The 24,951-nt window shown below is 38.7% G+C and overlaps 1 non-coding gene across 1 annotated transcript; it reads right to left on the reverse strand.

Moving 5' to 3' along the window:
• Window positions 1-15,692: 15,692 nt before the first annotated feature.
• Window positions 15,693-15,799, reverse strand: LOC127748033 (small nucleolar RNA R71). Its single transcript, XR_008009976.1, has one exon. It is a non-coding gene; the product is annotated as a small nucleolar RNA R71 (small nucleolar RNA).
• Window positions 15,800-24,951: the final 9,152 nt, after the last annotated feature.

Below are 24,951 nucleotides of genomic sequence, written 5' to 3' on the forward strand. Positions count from 1 at the left end.
GTAAGTTAACACGTAAACTATTGTCTGAAGCTCACAAAAACTGATTTTCGAACTCACCCTAATGTTACTGAGATGTATCATAAATCAAAGAAGACATTTTTGGTGGCCGAAATAAAGAATGATGTGGCGACGCATGTGACTCAATGTCTTACATGTTAGAAGATGAACTATTCACTAGAGCAATTGACGAGACTATACGTGAAGAAGGTAGTGAGGTTACAGGGTATGCTAATCGCATCTGTGTTGATACAAACCCGGAGAATCAAGCATTTTAGGTCCCGAAATAGTAAGCGAGACAATAGAGAACAAATCAAGCAAATTCGAGTTAAGATTTTCACTGCAAAAAGCTGACATAAGGGTTATGCAAACCTGAGGAGAAAACTTTTCACATTTGAAGAAGGAAGTCCTGTATTCGTGAAAATTACTTCAACAATTGGAATATAAAGAGCAATCAGATCTAAGCAGTTGAGAAACCCGAAGATATTGGTCCATTCCAAATTTTGAAGAGGATTGGTGGCAGTTGGCATATCAAATAGTTTTACTACCGTATCCTTCGGACCTACATGATGTACTATATATTTTGCAAAATTTGGGAATACATTTTTTATTTTGACTTATGTCTTATGACTTGAATCAGTTCAATTGAAGAAGCATTGCCGTTCAAGTGATACTAGTTAGAATTGACGATACCAATGTTAAGCGACTACGAAGAGAGAAGTCTCATTAGTAAAGGTTGTTTGGAATCGAACTGGAGACAAGGAACATATGAGGGAGCTTGAATTGGAAATGATGAAGGGCTAACCGCACTTATTCTTCGATAACTGAATTTTGGAAACAAAATTCCTAATTAAGTGGGTAGAATATAAAACCCACAAAATTAATAAATAATTGGCCAATGAATTAATTATTATTTGAAGAAATTAGGAAATTTAATTTTATAGTTTAGAAAGTAGAAATATTTAAAATATGAATTTTGACACCAATTTTAAAAATTTTGACCCAAAATTGAGCCAACAGACTGAATCGATTGAATCGGACCTATATTGGATCCAAGGCCCAATCCATATCAGCTCCATTCAAAGCCTTCAGCTCATTAATCACACCAAGGGGGGGGGGGACGTTGGAAGTGAAGAGGGGAGAAAGGGTTTGGGAAAACACTATTTATCATTAACTTCTATTGCCCATAACTTTTGATCCGGAGCTCCGATTACGGCACTATTTATGGTCACACGTTTGTCTCGTCGAACTCTTCAATTCTATCCAAACAAAGTGGTAGGCATCTCTGAATTTCGTGTCCATTCTTTTGTTCCCCTCTTTTTCACGAATTTAGTTTGGGATTTTAGTGATTTTGATAATTTTGGTGGTTTAGGTGCAATCTAACATTGGATAATTATTGGATTTTATTTCAACCATCAATCAGTAAGATAAGATAAGAAAAGTCTAAACCTTTATGGGTTATACAATTTTGTTTATCTTAGTACTAATCTTGAGGAATTATATGAATTAGATTGATATTATATTGAATTGGAGTTGAATTGGCAAATTGGAGCTCTAGGGACAAACTTTTGGTGGCTGGAATCATTGGGTTTGACTCGGAGTCTTGGAAGCTTGAATTGTGGCATTTTGAGCTTAGGAAAGAAACGGCCAAGGTATGGTTTTGGTTTCTCATATTTAATATATAATGTTGCGTGAAAACTTAGGCTAGTTGCCTTAGGATAGGATTGAATGACATGAATTGGTTGGTTTGACTAATTAGAAATGGTATATGTATATGATGTGATTTGTTTATGATTAATGTTGAAGTTGGTTAGAAATTATAAATATAATTGTTAAATAGATGGAGATTATGATATGAGTGAGAAATGTGAATGGTGGAATGTGAATTTAATTGAATAATTAGGAGTGGTATGATTGAGGTAGGATAAAAAGGGCAGTGATATTGATTTGGTTGGTGTTGAATTGAGGTTTGATGCTGATACGGAATTTTTAAATCACATTCCGTAGAACTACCGGCAAGTGCACTGGGTCGTATCAAGTAATAAACTCACGGTGTGCGAGTGTTGATCCCACGAGGATTAACGGATTAAACAAGCAATAATTAATTGATTAGTCTAGTTAGACAATTCATATTGAGATTATAAGCACCACGAAATGTAAATGACATGAAATTAAATGAAAGCAATATATGATGGAAATGTAAAGTGTTGGAAATTAAATTGAAAGAATGTAAATAACTAGAAAAGTAAATAGCAAGAATTAATAATGAAAAGAACATTGGGATCAAGAGATATTGCATTCTCAGGATCAATAGCTCTAATCCCCTGTTCAATTATATAATCATTGATCTCTTGGCAAATCATAAGTGATTGAATTTGAAGCCCTTGGCAATTCAATCCCTCTTAACTTGAGCAATTGCAAATTCCTTGATCTAATTGTTCATGAAAAGAGATGAAGATTGGTCTCTGATTTAGAACCACACAATTTCATGAATCAATTTGTGGGTTGATTATATGTCATATATCAATTCCAAACCCAAATTCATAACCATTGTGAGAAAGAACTTCAAGCATTAATTCTATGATTCCTTTCCCAAGGCTCCCATAGAATTCAATTAGATTCAATTCCTCTTCAATTGTAATAGAGCTCTCTTTCCCACTTAAGAGAATTAGAAACTCATAACTAAAGAAAACTACAAAATAGATATAAAAGAAAATGGAAGAGGAGAAGAGAATGAGAGTGAGGAGAGAGTCCAAAGACTCCCCTCTAAGTGGTGATTTTTTGTGAAACTAAGGTCCTATTTATATGCTATCCTAAATTACAAATTCAAATGAAATTCAAATTACAAATAAATGAAAAGTTCCTAACTACTTCTAGATGATTCTTGTGGCCTTGATTGATTGTTAATTGTGGCTTAACTTGGATGGAATTGTGTTAGGCTTGTGAAGTTTTAATTCTCTTCTTAGAGACTTGAAAAATTGAAGAATAATTGAAGGAATTGAGGTACTAGAAAGGGCCCAGTGGAGTGTCATTGAAGTGGCACTTTGGTGACACTTTGGGCTAATGAAGGCTTGCAACGTTGAAAGATGGCATCGTTCGCGGCCCAAAACTGAACATCCACTATAGACTATTATATATCATTGGAACACTCTGGAAGTCAGCTTTCTAACGCCACTAGAAGTGCATCATGTGGACTTCTCTATCTTATTTTATGATCTTTCGAAGGTGAAGAGGTCATCCTGATGTGTTTGCAGGAAATTTGGCCTAGCGTGCGACTTCCCAGGCACACTAGCCACACGCCAGGTTTGTAGTGTTGAAAGTATAGTGATTTGCACCCTCAAATCCACTGTCCACTATAGAGTGTTATATATGGTTGGAAAGCTCTAGAAGTCTAATTTCTACTGGAACTTGAATCACCTCATATGGAGCTTTGTATCTCAAGGTATGCTTGTTGGAGTATTAAGAGTTCAGGGTTGCAAATCCTCTTTGCTTCTCTTGAGTTTGTTTCCAACTCTCTTGCCACCTTGGGAGTGTACTTCCTCTATTAGTGCTTTTTATTGTTTCTTTTTCTATCATTTCCTAGAAAATTCATTAACTCAAGCAATCAAAGCAATATTCAATTTAAGCACCAAAGCACTCCATTATTAAGCATTGTGCATTGATTTCTTATATAGAAAAGCATGGAAAAACACATCATGCGCATGCATCACAAGACCAAACATAAAACTTGATTGTCCTCAAGCTAATAGAGAATTATGCAATACAATTAGACAATCCCAGGTGAAAAGAATATCAATTTTTAATGTTTATGGTTGGCTAGTTTACTTATGCATGCAACAATCACAAAAGAATTTTAAATGATTGATGTTTCTATCTTAATCACTTTATGAAATCTTTTCTTTTATTCATTCCTTAAAACAAGCTTTTCATCTTTTTCTTCTTTTTCTTAGCTTAGCTTCTTCGATGCTTTGCACCATTTGTTTTAAGCTTCGACTCTAAATGCTTTGTTTTCAAGTATTACCACTTGATACATAAGCACCACAAGCATGTAACTAGAGAACTCTTTAAGCTCATTTGTTTCTTTTCTTTACTCTCTAAACATTAATGCTCAGAGCCTTGCGCTTTGAGGGAGTGCTATGCACTTGAACCTAGCCTTGACTCTAAGTGTTTTGTTTTCAAACTTTTTTCTTGATACATAAACACCACAAGTACTTGACTAATGAATTGTCATTGGTACTCAGAGCCTTCAACTTTCTCCCTTTTCCCTTTTTCTTTCTTGATCATAAATTGATTTGCTTCTTCAAGGTTTTCAAAGTTTCAAAAATTTCATAAAGTGTTCTAGATGAAAACTTCAATAAAAACATTCAAATATGTTGAACTAGAATAGTCATGCTAGCCTCCCAATACTTACATGATCGTGCTAGCTTCTTCTTTAGTTACCTTGTTTGTTTATGATCATGATGCTTAATTACTAACAACTTTTAAGATGGTAGTTATGATATAAAGACCAACATTTTACAATTCAAAATTAAATTATACTTATCTAAAAGGAAGAATACACATGCATATAGAAGAAATAGAAGGCAATCATGCAATTGAAAGTACTAAAAACAAATAAGAGAAAAAAGAACTGAACCACCTTGAAGTTCATTGGTGCACGAAATTGTGATCTCAATGGCGCCAACAACTTGGTACGCTCAATTGTAATTTCAACTCTTTTTCACAACTTCGCACAACTAACCAGCAAGTGCACTGGGTCGTCCAAGTAATAAACCTTACGTGAGTAAGGGTCGATCCCACGGAGATTGTTGGCTTGAAGCAAGCTATGGTCATCTTGTAAATCTCAGTCAGGCAGATTCAAATGGTTGTGGAGTTTTAATAATTAAAAGATAAATAAAGCATAAAATAAAGACAGAGATACTTATGTAATTCATTGGTGAGAATTTCAGATAAGTGTATGGAGATGTGTTATTCCTTCTTAATATCTGCTTTCTTACTGTCTTCATTCCATCATTCATACTCCTTTCCATGGCAAGCTGTATGTTGGGGTATCACCGTTGTCAATGGCTACCTGCCGTCCTCTCAGTGAAAATGGTCCAGCTATGGGTTACGTAGGGCTAATTGATGACAAGTCATCATATACCCATTTTTCAAGCTAATTTCACTAGTTTTATTAGTCTTTATGCACTTTCTTGCATCCTAAGTAAGTGATTTGGATTGAAAATGCATAACTTCTTTAAATCAAGCAACTACCATTAAATTGATGCTAAATCATGAGGTTTGAGCAAGAATTAATTGATTTTTAATGAATTATAAATCTTGTGAATTTAAAGATACTTTGAGTGGTTGTTTTGGTTTCTTGTAGGTGAAGAAAGAAAGAAAAAAAGGAAAAACGTGGCTTAAGAAAGCGTGGCCCAAGGAGAAAAGAGTGTGGCGTATAGAAGGAGGAAGCAAATGTTGCCCTCCACAAGGGCACACTGCCCTCCAGGAGAGCAACATAATGAACCAAGCTTTGAAAAGCAACATTGCCCTGCCCACAACAAGGGCGGAGCACAATTTGATGCTAAGGAACAAAGAGAGCAAAAACTCTGCCCTGCCCTCCTCAAGAGCAATATCGGGCTTCAATCAAGAATAATTCAAAGGAAACTGCTTCCTAGTGCTTCCTATGGGTTTCGAACCCAAGGACAAGGAAGGAAGGAGTAGCGTTCAAATAAAAAGAAAACAAGCTTGCTTTCAAACTCCAAGAATTGAACACGGCGCCATGAGGAAGTAAGGAACTAGGCGTGACTTTGGTGCCAAGAAAACCAAGGAAAAAGGAGCAACATATGCCTCCACCGAGTATCGAACGTGGGATTTCACCTTTGGCACATTGCCTTGCCCTCCACAAGGGCAGGGCAGCATTTTGTGATGCACGGCCAGCGCACAAGATTGGGCGCACCAAGGGAGTCTCGGCAGCAGCAGCACGCACGGGCAGCAGAATCTGGCGCACCAAAAAACTCTGCCCTGCCCTCCACAAGGGCAGGGCAGCATCCTGCAGCACCACACGCACCAACACGCACGCACAAGGGCCGCACGCACAATTTCCTGCCCTGCCCTCCACAAGGGTTATGCTTTCAACATCACTAATTAGTCATGGAAGCTGGATAACCGTTATATATATATCATAACTTTTGTTCATTATTTTCTTGCGTGCTACTTACTTTATCGATTTGAGCATGACTAAGAAGAATGGGAAGCCATGGAGCTTTGATCCTGGTGGTTATCCTCTCCATATATGCATACAACGATAGTTTAAGAGAGGTGGGAGCAGGGTTTCAACTTTAGTCCTAGAGTTTCTAGTGCTACATAAGCTTGTTTAGAATGTGGAACTACTTGAAATTTAAAGATTCTTAATCTCATATTTGTTATCATTAGTGTTCTGTCACCTTCTGATCTAGGAACAAACAAGTGTTGTTAGAGCTTGACCCCATGGCTGCAGTGTCTTTGGTTCACTCTTAATAGGTCCATCTTTATTATGTGCTTTTTTTTTTGTTTTTAGTTACAAACTTTGATGTTTGAAGTTGTTTGTAAACCTCTAATATTAAGTTACGGATTATTTATTATGTGAAATTTTAAATTTTATTAAGTTAGAAATTATTGAATTTATATATTTAAAATTATTTTTAGGTTTTTTAATAATTTTATTTAATATTTAATTAAACCGGTTGAACCCCGGTCGAACCAGTAAACTGTTGAACCAATGATCTCACCGATTTATTGACTGGTCCGGTTCTCGCAACCTTGGTTTTTAGGCAAAATTCATATTTCTGGACTTTACTATGAGTTTGTGTGTTTTTCTGTGATTTCAGGTATTTTCTGACTGAAATTGAGGGAGCTGAGCAAAAATCTGATTTAGGCTGAAAAATGACTGCTGATGTTGTTGGATTCTAACCTCCCTGCACTCGGAATGGATTTTTTGGAGCTACAGGAGTTCAATTAGCGCGCTCTCAATTGGGTTGGAAAGTAGACATCCAGGGCTTTCCAGAAATATATAATAGTTCATACTTTGCACGAAGATAAACGACGTAAACTAGCGTTTAACGCTAGTTCCATGTTGCATTCTGGCGTTCAGTGCCATAAACAGTTGCAAGTTGGAGTTAAACGCCAGAAACAGGTTACAACCTAGCATTTAACTTTAGAAACAGCCCAGGCACTTGAGAAGCTCAAGTCTCAGCCCCAGCACACACCAAGTGGGCACCAGAAGTGAATTTCTGCACCATCTATCTTAGTTTAATCATTTTCTGTAAACCTAGGTTACCAGTTTAGTATTTAAAACAACTTTTAGAGACTTATTTTGTATCTCATGACATTTTAGATCTGAACTTTGTACTTTTTGCCGGCATGAGTCTCTAAACTCCATTGTTGGGGGTGAGGAGCTCTGCAGCGTCTCGATGAATTAATGCAATAATTTCTGTTTTCCGTTCAAACACGCTTGTTTCTATCTAAGATGCTGATTCGTACTTAACTGTGATGGATGTGATGATCCGTGACACTTATCACCATTCTCAACCCATGAACGTTTGCCTGACAAACACCTCCATTCTACATCAGATTGAATGTATCTCTTAGATTCCTTAATCAGAATCTTCGTGGTATAAGCTAGAATCCATTGGCAACATCCTTGAGAATCCAGAAAGTCTAAACCTTGTCTGTGGTATTCTAAGTAGGATTCAGGGATTGGATGACTGTTATGAGCTTCAAACTCACGAGTGTTGGGCGTAGTGACAGACGCAAAAGGATCAGTGGATCCTATTCCGACATGATCGAGAACTGACAGATGATTAGCCATGCTGTGACAGAGCATTTGGACCATTTTCACTGAAAGGATGGGAAGTAGCCATTGACAACGGTGATGCCCTACATACAGCTTGCCATGGAAGGAGCTTTGCATGTTTGAAAGTGAGAAAGCATTATATTACAGGAATTCAGAAGACAAAGCATCTCCAAAACTCCAACATATTCTCCATTATTGAGTAACAATTACTTATTTTATGCCCTTTCATTTTTTTTACAATTGAAACTAAAGAACCCTATTGGTATCCTGACTGAGAATAATAAGATAACCATAGCTTGCTTCAAGCCAACAATCTCCGTGGGATTCGACCCTTACTCACGTAAGGTATTACTTGGACGACCTAGTGCACTTGCTGGTTAGTTGTGCGAAATTACATAGTGTGAGTGTAATTTTCGTGCACCAAGTTTTTGGCGCCATTGCCGGGGATTGTTTGACTTTGAACAACTAACGATTTATCTTGTTACATAGATTAGGAAAAATTTGTCTTTTTTGTTTTAGAGTCACTAGAATTGCATCTTTTATTATTCCATTTAAGAAAAATAAAATAATATCTTTTCTTTTTTCTTCAAAAATATTATTTTTCTTTATTAATTTTTAGTTTTTCTGTGAGTTTGGTGTCAATTGCATGCCTTTTGTGTTCCTTCAATTTTTCAAAAATAGTTTTTCTCCGTTTTGTTCATGCATTTTTTGAATGTGTCTATTTTCTTGGGAATAGTTGCCCATTTGAGTTTTTCTTTTTAAAATCTTTTTAAAAATAAATTTTCTTTGATTAAATCTTGTGCCAAATTTTAAGTTTGCTGTTTTCTTGTTAATTTTCTTTTAGTTTTCGAAAATTTCATTGTGGTTTTCTAAAAATTTTAAGTTTGGTGTTCTCTCTTTTGTTCTTGTTGTTCTTGTAAGTCTTCAAGGTGTTCTTGAGTCTTCCTTGTGTTTTGATATTAAAATCTTTAAGTTTGGTGCTCCTTGGTGTTTTCCCTCCAAAATTTTCGAAAACAAGAAATATATATATTTTCCTCAAATTTCATAATTTTCGAATTACTTGGGTTGACTTGGTCAAAATTTTTCAAATCATATCTTTTTCAAAAATATCCTAACCACTTTCTCTTTCCTCACTTTTTCGAAAATCTTCATAAAATATTTTCAAATTTTTTATTTTTATTTTTATTTTGGTTTTTATTTTATTTTATTTTATTATTTCGAAAATAATTTATTTTTTTATAATAAAATAAATAAAATAAATTCACATCATCTCCCTTTCTCCATCATGGACCTAAGTGGAAATGAACAGTCCAGAAGGACTCTGGGGTCATATGCTAAGCCCACTACTGCTTCATATGGGAGTAGTATCTGTATACCCTCCATCGGAGTCAATAGCTTTGAGTTGAATCATCAGCTCATTATCATGGTGCAGCAAAGTTGCCAGTATTCCGGTCTTCTACAGGAAGAACCTACAGAGTTTCTGGCACAGTTTTTACAAATTGCTGACATAGTACATGATAAGGAAGTAGATCAGGATGTCTACAGATTGTTACTGTTTCCATTTGCTATAAGGGACCAAGCTAAGAGGTGGTTAAATAACCAACCTAAGGACAACATAAAGACATGGAAACAACTGTCAGAAAAATTGCTGAATCACTATTTCCTCCAAAATGGATGACACAACTAAGGCTGAGCATCTAAGGCTTCAAACAAGGAGATAATGAATCCCTTTATGATGCCTGGGAGAGATACAGAGAGATGCTAAGAAAATGCCCTTCTGAAATGTTTTCAGAGTGGGTGCAGTTAGACATCTTCTATTATGGACTTACAGAGAGAGCTCAGATTTCTCTAGACCACTCAGTTGGTGGATCTATACACATGAGAAAGACAATTGAAGAAGCTCAAGAGCTCATTGATACAGTTGCCAGAAATCAGCATCTGTATCTAAGCAGTGAACCTTCCATGAAAGGAGAGGTAAAATAGTAATTGCTGAACTCAATCTTGCACAACAAGTTATAGAATTCAATCAGCAATTAGATTTTCTGACAAAATAGCTAGCCGAATTCAAGGAGATACTACAAGAAATAAGAATGGCTAATATGAATATGGAACTATAGTTGAAGCAAACAGAACAACAATTATCAAAACAAATAACAGAAGAGTGCCAAGTAGTTCAATTAAGAAGTGGGAAAACATTAAATACCTCACTTCAAGGCAGCAGGAAGCCAAGAAATGAACAAATTACTACCCAAAATCCCTCTGAGGATAGTCAGAGCCCAGAGAGAAATAACTCTGACGCTCAAACGCCAGAAAAGGGGTGGAGAGCTGGAGTTGAATGCCCAACTCAAGCTCAGTCCTGGCATTCAACGCCAGAAACAGGCAAGGAATTGGCATTGAACACCCAAAGGAAGCACAGTTCTGACGTTCAGACGCCAGAAACAGGTAAGGAGTTGGCATCTAACGCCACTCCAGCTTCCACCCCTGGCATTCAAACGCCAGTGGGGGATCAGACACATACAAGTGCTGATAGCAACCTCTCTAAAAAGGCTTCTCAACCCACATCTGTAGGTAATAAACCTACAGCAACTAAGGTTGAGGAATACAAAGCCAAAATGCCTTATCCTCAGAAACTCTGCCAAGCGAAACAGGATAAGCAATTTGCCCGCTTCGCAGACTATCTCAGGACCCTTGAAATAAAGATCCCATTTGCAGAGGCACTTGAGCAAATACCCTCTTATGCTAAGTTCATGAAAGAGATCTTAAGTCATAAGAAGGACTGGAGGGAAACTGAAAAAGTTTACCTCATTGAAGAATGCAGTGTAGTCTGAAAAGTTTACCTGAGAAGCTTAAAGATCCCGGAAGCTTTACGATACCATGCAAATTAGAGGGTACTTGTACCAAGCAAGCTTTATGTGATCTTAGAAGTCAAACCAACCCAGATATGTCTCCAACTTGCTGATGGCTCCATTAAATACCCATCAGGCGTGATTGAAGACATGATTGTCAAGGTTGGGCCATTTGCCTTTCCCACTGACTTTGTGGTGCTGGAAATGGAGGAGCACAAGAGTGCAACTCTCATTCTAGGAAGAACTTTCCTAGCAACTGGACGAACCCTCATTAACGTCCAAAAAGGGGAAGTAACCCTGAGAGTCAATGAGAACGAGTTTAAGTTGAATGTTGTCAAAGCTATGCAGTATCCAGACACCCCAAATGATTGCATGAGCATTGACATTATTGACTCTTTAGTTAAAGAGGTCAATATGACTGAGAGTCTCGAATCAGAGCTAGAGGATATCTTTAAAGATGCTCAGCCTGATCTGGAGGAACCAGAGAGAATAATAGAACCTCTAAAAATCCCTCAGGAAGTGGAGAAACCTCCTAAACCCGAGCTCAAACCATTACCACCATCCCTGAAATATGCATTTATGGGAAAAGGTGATACCTTTCCTGTAATTATAAGCTCTACCTTAGAGCCACAAAAAGAAGAAGCACTAATTCAAGTGCTAAGGACACACAAGACAACTCTTGGGTGGTCCATCAGTGATCTTAAGGGCATTAGCCCAGCCAGATGCATGCACAAGATCCTATTGGAAGGAGACGCTAAGCCAGTGGTTCAACCACAAAGGCGGCTAAATAGAGGTTGGGATTATTTATCCCATTTCTGATAGCCACTGGGTAAGTCCTGTCCAAGGCGTCCCTAAGAAGGGTGGCATGACAGTGGTTCATAATGAAAAAAATGAACTGGTTCCTACAAGAACAGTTACAGGGTGGCGTATGTGTATTGATTACATATAGCTCAATACAACTACCAGAAAAGATCATTTTCCTTTACCATTCATAGACCAGATGCTAGAAAGACTAGCAGGTTATAATCATATTGCAGTAGATCCCCAGGATAAAGAGAAAACAGCATTCACATGTCCATCCGGAGTATTTGCATACAGAAGGATGCCATTTGGTTTGTGCAATGCACCTACAACCTTTCAAAGGTGCATGCTCTCTATTTTCTCTGATATGATGGAAAAATTTCTAGAAGTCTTCATGGATGACTTTTCAGTATTTAGAGACTCATTCCGCTCCTGTCTTGACCATCTAGCACTTGTTCTAAAAAGGTGCCAAGAGACTAACCTGGTTTTGAACTGGGAGAAATGTCACTTTATGGTGACTGAAGGAATTGTCCTTGGGCACAAAATTTTGAACAAGGAAATAGAAGTGGATCAAGCTAAGGTAGAGGTAATTGAGAAATTACCACCACCTGCCAATGTTAAGGTTATCAGAAGCTTTCTGGGGCATGCAGGATTCTATAGGAGGTTTATAAAAGATTTTTCAAAAATCGCCAAACCTCTGAGTAATCTGCTAGCTGCTGACACGCCATTTATCTTTGATAAGGAGTGTCTACAGGCGTTTGAGACTCTAAAAGCTAAGCTGGTCACAGCACCAGTCATCTCTGCACCAGACTGGACATTACCATTTGAACTAATGTGTGATGCCAGTGACTATGCCATTGGTGCAGTTTTCGGAGAAAGGCATGACAAGCTTCTGCACGTCATTTACTATGCCAGTCATGTTTTAAATGACGTATAGAAGAACTACACAACCACAGAAAAAGAGTTACTTACAGTGGTTTATGCCATTGACAAGTTCAGATCTTATTTAGTAGGATCAAAAGTGATTGTGTACACTGACCATGCTGCTCTTAAATATCTACTCACAAAGTAGGATTCAAAACCCAGACTCATCAGATGGGTGTTGCTTCTGCAAGAGTTTGATATAGAAATAAGAGACAGAAAAGGGACAGAGAACTAAGTAGCAGATCACCTTTCCTGAATAGAACCAGTAGAAGGGGCGTCTGATGCCAGGGCATCTAGGCCAGTTTCACTGACCTTTTCTTTACTGTTTTAGGGTAGTTTCATGCATTTTCTTAGAGAATAAGGCATGTTTTGGATAAAAATACACTCACACCTTGATTCAAGCAACTATTATGAATTTCACATGATTTCATGAGGATTTTGCAAGAATTGAATGACAAATTGATGATGCATAAGCTCATAAATTTGACTAGAGCTTTGATGCACTTTATTTGCTTGATTTCAGGACAAAGGAAGCAAGGAAGAGCCACGTTAGTAGCCACGTTAACCTAGTTAACGTGACCACTAATGTGGAGTGGGAAAGAGCTTGCAACGTTAATGAGAAAAGTGATCACCAATAATGCCTACGAAGCCATCATAAGCCCACGTTAATTGCCACGTTAACTAGATTAACGTGGTAGTTAACGTGGAGACAAAGAAAGCTCCAACGTTAGTGGTAAACGTGAACACCACTAACGCTCCAAAATGTGGCAATGAACCACGTTAAGAGTCATGTTAACTTAGTTAACGTGAACTCTAACGTGGAAGAGAGGAACAATGCCAACGTTAGTAACACTCACCTTTGTCACTAACGTTGGATCAAACTAGCATTGCCCATGTTAGTGGTCACGTTAAGACCACTAACATGAAAGTTAATGTGGAGCTAAGATTGATGAGCCAATGTTAGTGGCACTCACATTTGTCACTAACGTTGGAGATGGCATTCACTACCACGTTAGTGGCCACATTAACTTAGTTAATGTGAGCTCTAACGTGGAGAGTAGGGGCACTTGGAGCGTTAGTGACAAAGGTAAGTGTCACTAACGCTCTCGAAAATGAGGCATACCCACGTTAAGAGCCACATTAGTTACACTAACATGAACTCTAACGTAGGGACAAGGGGCACAAGGCAACGTTATTGGGAAAGGTGAGTCCCAATAATGCTTGCGAAGGTTTATAAGGCAATGTTAGTGGTCAAGTTAGTTCCACTAATGTTGGAGTTAACGTGGGTTATATGGGGTTGGAACGTTAGTGAAAAGGTGATTGCCACTAATGTTCTCGAACCCACAATGTCACTTAACGTTAACTTCACTAATGCCCATGCCTAATTCATACTTTTCTGCAAGCTGAGCCCACTAAATATTGTAATTGCTTCAATTCAAGATCTAAGGCCCACATCCAAGACTTGAAGAACTTACTAGAAGATCAAGAGAAGTAGTATATATAGGAGTAGTTTTGAACTATAGAGAAGCTTGGCACTTTGGAGAACTACCCTCTGTATATTTACTTTTCTGCACTTTTAGCTAACGATGTATTCTTTTCTGCCATTTTCTATTTCTAGAGCTATGAACAACTAAACCCCTTTCATTGGGTTAGGGAGCTCTGTTGTAATTTGATAGATCAATTATAGTTTTCATTCTCTTATTCTATCTTCTCTTTTGATTTACTAGAAAGCTTTCGATCTTAATTCAATTGGTTAGTTGTCTTGGAAAAGAAACTCTCCATAATTGGATCTCCTCTGAGCTTTGAAAAAGGGATGAGGAGATCATGCTAGAAATGCTTTCTCATGTTGGACCAAATTGGAGTCTGGGCGGATATAGTGACATGTAATCCTCCCAACACTTTGATTTGGAAATACATGTGGTATAATCAGTGACCACACTTTATCTCTTCCTATGAGCAATTAAATCAAGGAATTGGGCAATTGTTCAAGCTTAGAGAGATTGGGTTACCAAGGAATTGGAACCCAATCTCTTAAGATTGCCAAGGAGATCAATAGATGGTTTGATTGAGGAAGAGATGAAAATGAATTTGATCCGGAGAATACAACATCTCCTAAGCCCAATGAATTCCCCATTTTCGATCGTACCCATTCTCTTTACTTTCTGCCATTTATTTACATGCGCATTTCCCCAAATTCCCATCTAAGATTCTGCACTTTTTGTCTGCTATTTACTTTTTCGCCATTTAATTTTCTGCAATTCTCAAACTACATTCTGTTTAGCTCAACTAGCATACTCTTCCAACTAAAGTTGCTTGACCAATCAATCCCTGTGGGATTCGACCTCACTCTATTGTGAGTTTTTACTTGATGATAATTCGGTATACTTGCCGAAGGGAAATTTGTTGAGAGAAAAGTTTTCATGCATCAAGTTTATGGCACCGTTGCCGGGGATTGATTTTGTATCAACAATGATTAAGTTGGAAGTTCACTAGATTGAGCATTTTTCTTTTGTTTATTTACTTTATTCAGTTGTTTACCTTCAGTTTGTTTCGTTTCTTCTTCACCCCATATACCCTCTCTGTTTTCTTTCTTTCTTTATTATTATTTACAATTCTGCTCACTAACCCATTAACTATTTGATAATTTGCACCACTCACACTAACAATTACTCTAACAAGAATAACCTCTTCATTTCATCTCTTGCTGTGTGTTTTGTTAGTTGTATGACAGGGAGAAGAGGGGGAGCTTCAACTTCCTTCGATTCAGAACCTGAAAGAACCCTCCGGAGACTAAGGAGGGAAGCAAGAGGGAAAGGAGTTGTTGGTGCTGAGGAAGAGGAAGAGTATTTTGAAACCAACATGGAGGAGAACTTGGAAAACAATCATGAAGGAGAAGCTCACAACCATGCTAGAGAAGGCCCTGCAAACCATGCTAGGCAAGAAAGGAGAGTTCTAGGCTCCTACATCAATCAAAATTCAGAAAACTGTAGAAGTAGCATCCAAAAGCCCACCATACATGCCAACAGCTTTGAATTAAAACCCCAGCTAATCTCCCATGTTCAGAACAATTGCTCATTTAGAGGAAGTGCTCAAGAAGATCCCAATCAACATCTAACCACCTTCTTGAGAATTTGTGACACTGTGAAGTCTAATGGAGTCCACCGGATGTCTATAGGCTACTTTTGTTCCCCTTTTCACTCAGGGACAAAGCATCCAAGTGGCTTGAATCCTTCCCAAAAGAGAGCTTGACAAATTGGGAAGATGTGGTGAACAAGTTTTTGACAAGATTCTACCCTCCTCAAAGAATTAACAGGCTGAGAGCTGAGGTGCAAACCTTTAGGCAACAAGATGGTGAGACTCTCTATGAGGTATGGGAGAGGTTCAAGGACTTAACAAGAAGATGCCCACCAGATATTTTCAATGAATGGGTTCAACTTCATATTTTCTATGAAGGTCTTTCTTATGAGTCAAAGAAGGCTGTAGACTATTCATCAGGGGGCTCTCTAAACAAGAAGAAAACCATTGAAGAAGTCATAGATGCCAATGAAATAGTAGCTGAGAATGACTACTTCTATGCCTCTGAAAGAAGCAATACTCGAGGAGTAATGGAGCTGAACCACATAGATGCATTGCTAGCTCAAAATAAGATGATCACCAAGCAGCTAGTAGATCTTACCAAGAAGGTGGAGGAAAACCAAGTTGCAGCAGTCATCACTTCATCACCAGCTCAAGAAGGAGTGAATATAGGAGAAGAAGGTGACTGGGAATAAGCCAACTATGTTTGAAACTCACCTAGACAAATCCATGATCTTGATGTATGAAAACTTGTCTCTCAACAAATTTCCCTTCGGTAAGTATACCGAATTGTCGTCAAGTAAAACTCACAATAGAGTGAGGTCGAATCCCACAAGGATTGATTAGTCAAGCAACTTTAGTTAGAAGAATATGCTAGTTGAGCTAAATAGAATTTAGATTGGGAACTTGCAGAAATTTAAATGACTGGAAAGTAAATAACAGAAATTAAAGTGCAGAATCTTAAATGGGGATTTGGGGTAATGAGCATGAAAATAAATAACAGAAAGTAAAGAGAATGGATAAGATCAGAAATGGGGAAATCATTGGGTTTAGGAGATGTTGCATTCTCCAGATCAAGTTCATTCTCATCTCTTCCTCAATCAATGCATTAATTGATCTCCTTGGCAATCTTAAGTGATTGGATCCCAATTCCTGCCCAAACCCCAATTTGGTCCAACATGAGAAAGCATTTCTAGCATGATCTCCTCATCCCTTTTCCAAGGCTCAAAGGAGATCCAATTATAGAGAGTTTCTTTTCCAAGACAACTAACCAATTGAATTAAGATTGAAAGCTTTCTAGTAAGATCAAGAGAAAAGAAAGAAGAAGAAGAATAAAAACTATAATTGATCCATCAAATTACAACAGAGCTCCCTAACCCAATGAAAGGGGTTTAGTTGTTCATAGCTCTGGAAATGAAAAATGGCAGAAAAGAAGAATCCATGCTAAAAGTGCAGAAAAGTAAATATACAGAGAGTAGTTCCCAAAAGTGCCCAGCCTCTTTCTATAGTTCAAAACTACTCCTATATATACTACTTATCTTGATCTTCTAGTGAGTTCTTCAAGTCTTGGATATAGGCTCTGGATCTTGAGTTGAAGCAGTTCTCATCTTTTGTGGGCCCAGCTTGCAGAGAAATATGAATTAGGCTTGGGTATTTAGTGAGATTAACATTGAGTGCCATTGTGGGTTCGAGAATGTTAGTGGCATTCACTTTTTCCACTAATGTTCCACCCTTATGTACCCACGTTAACTCCAACGTTAGTGGTCTTAACGTGACCACTAACGTTGCCTTCTCAATTTTTGGCCAACGTTATTGGGAATCACTTTTTCCATTAACGTTGATTGGTGCCTTTTGTTCCTACATTAGAGTTCACATTAGTGTAGCTAACGTGACTCTTAACGTGGGTGTGTCTCACCTTCGAGAGCATTAGTGACACTCACCTTTGTCACTAATGCTCCAAATGCCGAAATTCTCTATGTTAGAACTCACGTTAACTAAGTTAACGTGGCTCTTAACGTAGTAGTGATGCCATCTTCCAACGTTAGTGACAAAAGTGAGTGTCACTAACGTTGGCTCTTTGATCTCAACTCCACGTTAACTTTCACGTTAATGGTCTTAACGTGAGAGTTAATGTAGGCAATGCTAGTTGGTCTAACGTTAGTGACAAAAGTGAGTGTCACTAACGTTGGCTTTTGTTATCCTCTTCCACGTTAGAGTTCACGTCAACTAAGTTAACGTGAGTCTTCACGTGGATTATTGCCAAGTTCTCAACGTTAGTGGTGTTCACTTTTACCACTAACATTGGAGAAAAACGTTATTGGTGTTCACGTTTTCTCTTAACGTTGGAGTTCTATTTTTCTTCTACGTTAACTACCATGTTAACTTAGTTAACGTGGCAAGTAACGTGAGCTATGGATGGCTTCGCAGGCGTTATTGGTGATCACTTTTCTCATTAACGTTGCAAGCTTTTCACCATTCCACATTAGTGTTCACGTTAACTAGGTTAACGTGAATACTAACGTGGTTCTTCCTTGCTTCCTTTGCCTTGAAATCAAGCAATTAAAGTGCATCAAAGCTCTAGCCAATGTCATGAGATTCTACATCATCAATTTATCATGCAATTCTAGCAAAATTCTCATGAAATCATGCAAAGTTCACAATAGTTGCTTGAATCAAGGTGTGAGTGTATTTTCATCCAAAACTTGCCTTATTCACTAAGAAAATACATGAAACTACCCTAAAACAGTAAAGAAAAGGTCAGTGAAACTGGCCTAGATGCCCTGGCATCAGATCCATACTCCAAAACTTACAACTCTGTATGGAGAAATTACCCCAGCTTTGGGTGGGAAAATCAACAAGACCAAGGCCAAGACTAAAGACGCCACAATCACAACCCCAACAACAATGCAACTTACCAACATCCCTCACAGAGGTCCTATCAACAACCACCTAATCCCAACCCACCATCACTAACCGAGGATAGACTTTCAAAGATTGAGACTCTACTTGAAGACATATGTAGAGAAATCTAAGATAATAAGGTGTTTAAGGAGGAAGTGCGAGCCAATATCAAAAACCAAGGGGAAAACATCAAGAAACTGGAGTCTCAAGTAGGGTATCTAGCTCAACAAATTCCCAAACCGACTGATGATTTTCCAAGTGACACAGAGAAGAACCCAAGAGGAGAAACAAAGAAAGTAAGGTGGGAAGAATGTAAGATGATCACCACAAGTGATGAGAGGAGTGTGGAGGAAGTAGAACACCTCCAAGACAGTCCAAAGGAAAATCATGAAGAAAGAAACTCTGCACCTCAACTCACACTCAAGGAAGAGCTGAAGTAGAGGGAGATACTGAACCTATATACACCCTTCCTCCACAGGCTTAAGGGTGGTGTAGCAGGGAGAATGTACTCAAGGTTCCTCGACATGTTTGCATCTCTTGATGTAAATATACCATTCATTAAGGCCCTCCAGCAAATGCCATCCTACATCAAGTATATAAAGGAGCTACTAGCCAGAAAAACTTTATTGAAGGATGGACAAATAATAAAGATGAATAGGGATTGCAGTGCTCTCATTCAAATAGAGCCACCCACAAAGAAGAAGGATCTAGGGAGTTTCCATATTCCCTGTGCTATAGGAGAGACAATGATTGATAAGGGGCTCTATGACCTGGGAGCGAGCATCAACTTAATGCCTGTATCCCTCATGAAAAAGCTTCAAATCAATGAGCTAACACCCACAGATGTAATCATTAAACTGGCTGACAAAACCCAAAAGCAGGCATTAGGAGTGGTTGAGAATGTGCTAGTGAAGGTTGGGAACTACTTCCTCCCCACAGATTTTGTCATCCTGGAAATGGATGAGAATCCTATTCACCCCATCATTCTGGGAAGGCCATTCTTAGCCACACCCAGAGCACTTATAGATGTGGAACGAGGAGAGCTAGTATTGAGAACACATGATGAGCAGCTCACCTTTAATGTTTTCAAAATCTCACAAGAAGCAAATCATGATAACAAAGAGCTGAAGGAGGAGTCAAACAAGGGAGCTCAAGCACTACCCCTAAGAACTCCTATGGCTAACAACTAATGTGATCAGAAGGAGCAACAACCAAGTGCAATCCAAAAGGAACCAGACACACCAGAGTCATATGAAATAGGCAACAAAACCATTCTCAAAGAGGAAACCACAAGGATCAAATTGACATCAAGGGACACAAGAAAAAAGGTCCCAAGGGGATGGAAAAACAAGAAAATCCCTTTAGAAGATTTCTCACCAGGAGATGAAGTGGTCTCTACATACTTTCTATCTATACTACCTCACCTCCCCACTATTCCATCTCAGCTGCCTCCAGTGTACACCATCAACAAAATCTTATCCTTAGAACTTGTGGAACTTGTCAACAAAGCCAATGGAAATAGATTCACTGCAAGGGGGGAAGATTTTAAGCACTACCAACCACCTTGACAAGGACCAAACGTCAAGCTAATAATGCTAAAGAAGCGCTTCATGGGAGGCAACCCATGTTCTATACCCTCTCTCTTTAATCTCTAATAGTAGTAATAAAGCAAATTTCATGGATTTTTAAATCAATTTTGCCAACCAATATAAGACCCCTTACATGCAGCATATAGTACATGCTAAGTTTGGTGTTCAAGGCACACCAAGAGAGCTTGAACACACTTCATGATGAGAGATTATTTCCGAATCTTGTTGCACCATATGATCACAAACAAGTTTGGTGTACCAACGTTGCATGCATGGACAATTTAGTGGTTGATTGATTTACATTCATAAAAAGCATTTAGTATTTAAAAATAAAAGAAAAAAGATTTTTTTTCTAGTAGCTAGTTCACACCTTAAGTCTTCCCACCAAAATTCTCAATTGACTGTTTGCATTCCTTTTTGTCTTGTATAGGAAATCAAAAAGGACATTGATGGTACTTGATAGGACAATAAAGGAAGGGACATTCGGCCACTATACCAAGGAACTTATACACTTGTCTCAAAGGGGAGTATCTTGGAAAGTGTTGCCATGCAACATTGAAAAGTGGATAGCCTTGGAAACCAAACCAAAACCCTCATAAAAGGGGTGATCTTCGTGCTCATCCAAGGTCAAGCCCCAACCGTCCGTCACTAAACCAACACCATCAATCCACACCTTTCAAACACCCATCACTCTTCTATATAAAGGGTCCTCATTCTGCACCCTCTCCGTACACTTCTTGTTTTCATTCATCTCCCTTCCCTCTTTCGAAAACACAGTTCATCATCCACCAAAATTTTCATACACACCCTCCTAGCCATTTTGTGAGTAACAAACACACCAACCATTACTCATGGCTTCATCCAGTTCTAAAAGGAGAAGAGGGAAGGAGCCCATGGAGCATCCTCCTTTTGATACTAGGAGATTCAAGACTACCTTCCATGAGCTTCAATAGGAATAGATCAAAAACAAGAAAATCTTGCCAGAATTGACATTCCAGTTTAACGAGGATGAGTGCCCTAAGATCAGGGAGAAGATTGCACAGAGGGGCTGGCAAAAGCTCACCAACCCAGAGACAAAGATAAATGCAAACCTCATCAAAGAGTTCTATGCAAATGTGGTCAGAGAAGATAGCACTAAGGCTCCCACATTCAAAAGTTACGTAAGAGGAACAGAGGTGGACTTCAGCCCCAATGCTATAACAAGGACTCTTCAACTGAAATCACCACATTTTGATGAGCTTAGCTATCAAGTAAGAATAAGTAATGCTCCCGAGGAAGATGAACTTGAAGAAATTGTGAGTGATATCTGTGTTATTGGGTCTGATTGAGAAAGATAATCGGACAAGAGACCGAGGTTCATTAGGAGAGGAGACCTTATCCCAGAAGCCAAGGGATGGTTTGAGCTAGTAAGGAGGTCTATCCTTCCAGCCGCAAACAATTCTGATGTCAATATTGCTCGAGCCACCATGGTACATTGCCTGGTGAAGGGTGGAAGCATCAATGTGCATGAAATAATAGCTGAAGGAATCCAGGATTCAGCCGAGAAGAATGATCCGGGTGCTAGACTTTAGTACCCCAGCACCATCCTGAGACTATGCATGAAAGCCAAGGTGGTGTTCGAAGACAACAATCCACAATGGGTGAATCCTGGGAGGTGAGTCACATTCCAACGCATAAACTATGTGACACATTCTCAACAACAAAGAAGACCTCGGATAGGGAAAAGAACTGTACAAGAAGAACCCCACCAAGAAGAACCCCAACAAACAGGGCACCAGCAAGAAGGACAATATGATCCAACCAACGTAAATCTGTTTCACATCAAGGAAGCCATTGAGTATATGGCAAGTAGCTATATGGAGGGACAAGAACAACAACTACATGTCCAAGCTCAAAGGATGGATCATCAAGAAAAACTACTCTCTAGTTGGATGGATCAACAAAGAGAGTGGCAGAAATAGCAAATGGAGTGGTAATAGGAGCATTACTCTCAGCTCACCCAAGCCATCAATTAAGTGTCCAAAAGGCAAGAAAGCTAGGACAAACACCTGCAAGAACTCAACCAACGCCAGATAGCTCAGATAAAAGCCTTCAATGAATTTAGTGTGCTCAATGAATGAATGCAACTGCATCGAGAAGAATTTAGCATAAATACTCAGGCCATGTTAACTTATATGACTGGGTATATGCATAACTTGCACCTTGACATCCCAAGTTATGAGGCAATCCGCAAGGACTTAACAGAACAAGAAGAGGAGAAAGTGAAACAGCAAAAGGAAACATTAAAGAAGAAGATGGAGGATGCTGGTTTTTGGAAAAAGCTGATAGGGAAGCGCAAAGGGAATGGGGACTCAAGCAATCAAGGAGGATCCCAAGACAAAGGAACATGAGCATCCCAATAAGTGAAAGGTGGTGGAGTTCCTTCTTAGTTCTATCTTTTTCAAAGCTTTAAATAAGGAAAATCATATATGAAACAGAACATGCTTCCATAGTAGTTTAGGAATTTTCAATTATGCTTTAAAATGTTGTTGCTTAGGTCCATGCTCACTAGTCTAGGTCCTTAGTTTTCATCTTCATCTTTCTTAATTGTATGCCTGTCCTTTAAGTTAATCAAAAAAGAAAATGTTATGATAAGAACAAGAGTAGATTTATTTTGTGAAGTAAGTTCTGAATGTTTGTGGTAGGGTGATTAGTTAGCTAAGTTAGTTCACCAACAAGGAAAGAAGGCAACTATCTATCCTGAATCCTATGCTTAAAACACATCCTATGAGACTAACTAAATAATAAGATCCCAATAAGAAAAGAGAAAGAGCAATAAAAGTGAAAAGGAAAGAAACACAATAAGAAACAAGGCTAGGCACCAAGGGTTTTAAGATTGAGGCATGTGTCTGTGGTGTTCATGTGCAAGGGATATGCTTGGATGAATAAGCTCTTAGGGGTGCCTCATCACTTGGTAACTTGGATTAACTAATCTGGGATTATCAGCTGAAAGTCCACTATCAAGAGTGACCCTTGCTACAGAACACTTAGTAACCCAAAAAGGTGCTGGACACCAAGGTCTCAAGAAAGGAAAATAACAAACCATGTGCCTGTGGTGTGTATGTATGGGGGAAAGAGACTTGAGGGAGTAAGTCCTTAGGGGTGTCTTAACACCTATCACCTTGAACCAACTGGTTCGGGAGTGTTGGCTGAAAGCTTATCATAAAGAGTCGCCAAGGATCAACAATTAAGAAGTCTCAAAGGATGCAATCAAGAGAGTGACCAGGGACCTGATAAAGGCCTGAATCCTAGTAAAGGAATAAACCTAAGTTGCTATGTATGAAACCCCATAAACCAGGAATTCTACTTCTATATTATCTTCTTGTTCTTTCATCCATTCTTCGTCCCTCCCTCTTATTGAGATCTCTGAAAACTTTCCAGATGAGCAACTCTTTGCCATCCAGGAAGTGCCATAGTTTGCAGACATTGCAAACTACAAGGCAGTGAGATTCATACCCAAAGAGTACAATAGGCAGCAATCAAAGAAATTGATCACGGATGCAAAGTACTATCTTGGGGATGAACCATATCTCTTTAAGAGATGTGCAGATGGAGTAATCCATAGATGTGTGCCTAAAGAAGAAGCACAAAAGATCCTCTGGCACTGCCATGGATCATAGTATGAAGGACATTTTAGAAGTGAGCGAACAGCCACAAGAGTCTCCAATGTGGCTTCTACTGGCCTACTTTCTATAAAGACTCCCGAGTGTTTGTACTTAATTGTGACAGTTGTCAAAGATCTGGCAATCTGCCTCACAGTTATGCCATGCCTCAACAAGGGATCTTGGAGATTGAGTTGTTTGATGTATGGGGTATTGACTTCATGGGGCCTTTCCCACCATCATACTCAAACACTTATATTCTGGTGGCAGTGGATCATGTATCCAAATGGGTGGAAGCTATTGCAACACCCACTAATGATACTAACACAGTGCTAAAATTCCTCCAGAAACACATCTTCAGCAGATTTGGTATCCCTAGAGTACTAATCAGTGATGGGGGCACTCATTTCTGCAATAAACAGCTTTACTCTACTTTGGTTCGATATGGAGTTAGTCATAGGGTAGCTACTCCATATCATCCACAGACAAATGGGCAAGCTGAAGTCTCTAATAGAGAACTTAAAAGAATCCTGGAACGGACTGTGATTAACCGTAGAAGGGATTGGGTAAGAAGCTTGGATGATGCTCTGTGGGCATACAGAACAGCATTCAAGACTCCTATAGGAACTTCTCCATACCAGCTTGTGTATGGAAAAGCCTGTCACTTGCCAGTGGAACTGGAGCATAAGGCCTATTGGGCAACCAGATTCCTAAACCTTGATGCCAAATTAGCTGGAGAAAAACGACTGCTCCAGTTAAATGAGCTAGAGAAATTCAGACTCAATGCTTTCGAAAATGCAAAAATTTACAAAGAGAAAGCAAAAAGATGGCATGATAAGAAGTTATCATCCAGAGTCTTTGAGCCAGGGCAGAAAGTTCTACTGTTTAATTCTAGGCTCAGATTATTCCCCGGGAAATTGAAATCCCGGTGGAGAGGTCCATATGTGATTACAAGTGTGTCACCATATGGATACGTAGAGCTTCATGATAATGACTCTAACAAAAAATTCATTGTTAATGGACAGAGAGTCAAACATTATCTTGAAAGCAATTTTGAGCAAGAATGCTCAAGATTGAGACTTGATTAAAGCTCAGTAATAGTCAAGCTAAAGACAATAAAGAAGCGCTTGCTGGGAGGTAACCCAGCCATTAACAAAGCTTATTTTTCAATTAATTGATTTTTATAGGTTCATATTAATTTTCTTCAAGGTAAAATGGCAATTGCATGAGTTCACAGAGTCATAGAAGGATTCAGAAGATAAAACAGCAAAAAGAAGCTCACTGGTGTGAAAAAGCCAGTAAGAGCTGTTTTGGGCGTTGAACACCCAAAAGAAGAATCTACTGGGCGTTCAACACCAGTAGAG

This window comes from Arachis duranensis, chromosome 5 (genome assembly GCF_000817695.3).
Source record: "Arachis duranensis cultivar V14167 chromosome 5, aradu.V14167.gnm2.J7QH, whole genome shotgun sequence".
NCBI classification, from domain to species: Eukaryota; Viridiplantae; Streptophyta; class Magnoliopsida; order Fabales; family Fabaceae; genus Arachis; species Arachis duranensis.